The 5,139-nt window shown below is 54.7% G+C and overlaps 1 long non-coding RNA gene across 1 annotated transcript; it reads right to left on the bottom strand.

Moving 5' to 3' along the window:
* Positions 1-255: 255 nt before the first annotated feature.
* LOC126991479 (uncharacterized) lies at positions 256-4,375 on the bottom strand. Its single transcript, XR_007745543.1, has 2 exons — positions 3,811-4,375; positions 256-355 (listed from the first exon to the last, which is right to left on the bottom strand). It is a non-coding gene; the product is annotated as an uncharacterized LOC126991479 (long non-coding RNA).
* Positions 4,376-5,139: the final 764 nt, after the last annotated feature.

Below are 5,139 nucleotides of genomic sequence, written 5' to 3'. Positions count from 1 at the left end.
GATATGTCCAAAAGGTTCTGCTCTGTCACGGGGTAAAATAATGATTTAATAACAAGAGTGTGCTCACAATGCGGTAGCTAGCCGACAAGGGTTGATTCCCGCGGCACGCCAGGAGACAACGGTGTACACACCCTGACTTGGGAGTACTAACACGACTTACCTGCTCAAATCTCCCGTGGGGTTCTTAATTACTCTCCTTATGGGGCTGGAGGGCACATACGCACAGGCAAAAGGGTTACTAATAAAGCTCGTGTACAACTATGCACTAACTTTATTACACACAAAGAAAACACAGACAAATCTCACATACACACTCAGCTGAGCCTAGCGTTACTCGTGCTCGCACAAGACTAACCTCCCCTGGCTACACTAACAACTAGCTACTTAACTTGGTGCGGAGGGAGAAGAGTAGAGGCTCGTTGCACAGCCTTGCTCGAGGTGGCTGCAGCTTGTCCTTCCTGCCGTGGGTCCTCTCATCAGGCGCGTGATGTCGGCGGTAGATGCGGCTTTCAGAAAGAGGCCGCCGCGGACTCGACACACCCAAACTGAGACCCGGTGTGGGCTGTATCCCGAAGTGGCGAAGCCCAGGATCCCCACACTCCAGCAGGAGGAAAACCGCGTGGTGCCAAGATATAGGCGAGTAGAGGAACGTCGCCCCGTGACCTCACCAGACGGCGGTCAGGGGGAGAAGGAAGTCCCGAGCCGCGGCGAGTGACCTGACGGTCCCCAACTCGCCCGGCCGAGATGCAAAACGCTGCTGGCGCGGAAAAATACAAGAGGTGCTGACAGCACTCTGAGCAATACTGCCATAGGCAGATATCGTTACACCTTCCTGACGCGCAGCTATAACTTGCAAGTGCATGGCACCGCAATACAAACAGCGGAGCAAGCTACGTACAGACACGTTGAGGAAAGCAACAATCGCGGGCTAGCAACACAGGCCGCGGGCGGCAACAGCCCCCATGGCGGGAAGCACAAAGACAATAGCCCAACATCCTCACAGCAGAGGCGTACAAGCTGCAGTAATGCACACACTACTAGGCACCTGCAGAGAGTGGAGTGGTGACTCCTGAAAGTGCGTAGGCGCAGGTAAAACACAGCGGGCGACCAGCAACGAAAATGCACGCCGTGGCATCACTACGCTCGTCGCCTAGGCAACGAACAGGCTGAGTCATCGTGACCCGCCCCGCGCCTAGGTCACGTGACGAACTAGGAAAACGCGTCAACAGCTTCCCTATAGCAAATAATATAAAAATAACTTGTCGCGAATCTAAACCGCGACATTCGCCCATGCAAATGAAATTTTACCATGGGCGCTACTCGTAGCGTACATATACAATTTGAACTAACCCCTAGCTAAACCTAGTTACACAAGCACAAGGTGTACGTCATCGGGTGGCTCCCTTCAGCTTGATGAGTGTAAAAACTCCAGCCTTTTACTAACAAGCATGGAGAAAACTCCTGAAGCTGCAGAGACGCCCGAGACAAGGCTAGGGACACATGTCCATATTTAGTGTGGTAGTGTGGAGTGTGGTGTGGCACTGTGTAGTGAAGTGTGTCTACTTGTTTCACAGAATCACGGCGACGACCTACACACGACGGCCTACCTACACTTGCAGGTCTGGCTGCACGCCAGAAGGAACTCGGAGGGCGGGCTTTCCAAGGGCGCTGGCAAGGGCGCGACCTCTAAGCCCTCGGGTGACACGCCTCCTTCTGCGGCGGCGTCGCCCGGAATCCTCACACAACACTGAACAGTCACGCTTACCTAATCCAAGGCGAAGGCGAGACAGCTTGACGGTGAGGTGACCTTGTCTTCCGGGAGGGGCTGCGGCACAACCCAGCGAAGCCTTGACATCGATGTCAGGAGGCGTCTTGCGCGAGGGTGCCGAGGCGGGCGAGGGAGAGGTGGTGGCCAGCTGCCCCGCGTCAGGTGCTGAGGCGGAACCCAGCGAAGCCCTGACGTCAGGAGTCTTCTTGCGCCAGGCAGTGGGAACCGAGGTGGGCGAGGGAGACGCTGTGGCCAGCTGCCCCACGTCACTAACCTTCAGCTCCAGCGCCTCCTCCTGCGGCACCGTCAGCAGCGCCGAGGGCTCGAGCTCCCTCTTTTCCCCTGCTCCAGTGCCGGCAGCAGTACTCGGGACGCAAGGCGGCTGCGCGTCTGCGTCGTCCAGTAAGACCGCCGTGCACTCTTGCACCGTCAGGAGCGCCGGGGAGAGAGGTAAAGCCTTCTCCTTCATGCACTCTCCTTGGTCGTGGTCCTCCCCAGCTACTGCCTGCCGAGCAGGGTCACACGGCACAGTGCTGACAACCTCAGGGGAGGGCTGAGGCTCGGTTACCTGCGTGTCCAGGTCGCTGGTGTCGAACCAGGGGCAGGCGAGACGTGCGAGGGCGAGGCGTTGGAGCCTTCCAGACTCCTTCATGGCCCTCTCGTGGGCGCGCTGAGCCTCTTGCATCTCTCGCTCGTGGGAGAGCTCAGCCTCGCGGTCTTTCCTCTCCAACTCCTCGAAGTAGGCCTCCCGCAGCAGTTCCTCGCGAACCCACGCGACGAGGTCTTGCCCCGTCAGCTCAAGGCGCTCACCCAGCTGAAACCAATACTCGGTAGAAGGCTCACGAGTAACAAACATCCTGCCTGGCTTGCCCTGCACTAACTCTGGCAGAATAAGGTGACTGAACAGCCCAAAAATCTAGAATTATCTAGAACACACTCCCCCTAAATAACCTGAACTCACTACGCAGGCTGGAGAGAGAAAACTGGCCCTAACTAGTCCGCTGCACCCTGCACAGTCCTGAGCTAACTAAAACCCAGGCTAGGGGTGACTAACTGGCAAAACTAGAGCCTTCTAGAACCCTACACAAACCTGAGTAGCTAGCTGCAGGCAGAGGTGAACTAATCTGGCTAAACTCGAGCTTATGCCCAAAATCTCAACAAAAAGAGAACGCACACACCCGGTAAAAATGCAGATGGCGTCTCGTCGAGCTGGTCCCTCCTCACGTCGCCGACCACAGGAGCCACGTGGTCGTCCCGCACAAGGAACGGCGACGAGGAGACAAGAAAGTGGAGCCCAGGCACGGCTACTGGAACGGCACAGCAAACCCCACCGAGCCTCCGTCAGGCGCGACTCGCAGACACAGGACTTATGCCCACACTCTGCCGGCGAAGCACAGGGCACCTGCTGTCTTCAGGGAGCGCGATACCTGCGGATAAAGTCACGGTAGCACTGGGGAAAGATAATCTGTCCTAATATCAAACCCTATGCTCACTGGCACTCGGGGCAATAGGAACAGAACAAAAGCTGGCACTAAAACAGAACCTATACCTAAGGACAACACACATAACTAGTCAGAGGTAAAAACTAACACTCTGCTAGCTAATAAGTCTCACTAACACAGTTCTACTAAGCTGTGACCCTAAACACAGACACACCTAGCCAAGTGCACACACTTACCAGCCAGAAGGAGTCCCTGTTCGGGCGCCAATTGTCACGGGGTAAAATAATGATTTAATAACAAGAGTGTGCTCACAATGCGGTAGCTAGCCGACAAGGGTTGATTCCCGCGGCACGCCAGGAGACAACGGTGTACACACCCTGACTTGGGAGTACTAACACGACTTACCTGCTCAAATCTCCCGTGGGGTTCTTAATTACTCTCCTTATGGGGCTGGAAGGCACATACGCACAGGCAAAAGGGTTACTAATAAAGCTCGTGTACAACTATGCACTAACTTTATTACACACAAAGAAAACACAGACAAATCTCACATACACACTCAGCTGAGCCTAGCGTTACTCGTGCACGCACAAGACTAACCTGCCCTGGCTACACTAACAACTAGCTACTTAACTTGGTGCGGAGGGAGAAGAGTAGAGGCTCGTTGCACAGCCTTGCTCGAGGTGGCTGCAGCTTGTCCTTCCTGCCGTGGGTCCTCTCATCAGGCGCGTGATGTCGGCGGTAGATGCGGCTTTCAGGAAGAGGCCGCCGCGGACTCGACACACCCAAACTGAGACCCGGTGTGGGCTGTATCCCGAAGTGGCGAAGCCCAGGATCCCCACACTCCAGCAGGAGGAAAACCGCGTGGTGCCAAGAGGAGGCGAGAGTAGAGGAACGTCGCCCCGTGACCTCACCAGACGGCGGTCAGGGGGAGAAGGAAGTCCCGAGCCGCGGCGAGTGACCTGACGGGCCCCAACTCGCCCGGCCGAGATGCAAAACGCTGCTGGCGCGGAAAAATACAACAGAGGGTGCTGACAGCACTCTGAGCAATACTGCCATAGGCAGATATCGTTACACTTTCCTGACGCGCAGCTATAACTTGCAAGTGCATGGCACCGCAATATAAACAGCGGAGCAAGCTACGTACAGACACGTAGAGGGAAGCAACAATCGCGGGCTAGCAAAACAGGTCGCGGGCGGCAACAGCCCCCATGGCGGGAAGCACAAAGACAATACAAGACTTCCTCATCAACAGAGGCGTAACTAGCTGCAGTAATGCACACACTACTATGCACCTGCAGAGAGTGGAGTGGTGACTCCTGAAAGTGCGTAAGCGCAGGTAAAACACAGCGGGCGACCCGCAACGAAAATGCACGCCTTGGCATCACTACGCTCGTCGCCTAGGCAACGAACAGGCTGAGTCATCGTGACCCGCCCCGCGCCTAGGTCACGTGACGAACTAGGAAAACGCGTCAACAGTTTCCCTATAGCAAATAATATAAAAATAACTTGTCGCGAATCTAAACCGCGACAAATATCGAGGTGCTTTCATCTGCTCCTCAATATCGAGGTGCTTTCATCTGCTTCTCAATATCGAGGTGCTTTCATCTGCTCCTCAATATCGAGGTGCTTTCATCTGCTCCTGAATATCGATGTGCTTTCATCTGCTCCTCAATATCGAGGTGCTTTCATCTGTTCCTCAATATCGAGGTCCTATTATCTGCTCCTCAATATCGAGGTGCTTTCATCTGCTCCTCAATATCGATGTGTTTTCACCTGCTCCTCAATATCGAGTGGCTTTCATCTGCTCCTCAATATCGATATGCTTTCACCTGCTTCTTAATATCGATTTGCTTCACCTGCTTCTCAATATCGAGGTACTTTCACCTGCTTCTTAATTTAGAGATACTTTCACCTGCCCCTCAATAT

This window comes from Eriocheir sinensis, unplaced genomic scaffold (assembly GCF_024679095.1).
Source record: "Eriocheir sinensis breed Jianghai 21 unplaced genomic scaffold, ASM2467909v1 Scaffold289, whole genome shotgun sequence".
Taxonomy (NCBI): Eukaryota; Metazoa; Arthropoda; class Malacostraca; order Decapoda; family Varunidae; genus Eriocheir; species Eriocheir sinensis.
This window is presented reverse-complemented; position numbering and strand designations above follow the sequence as displayed.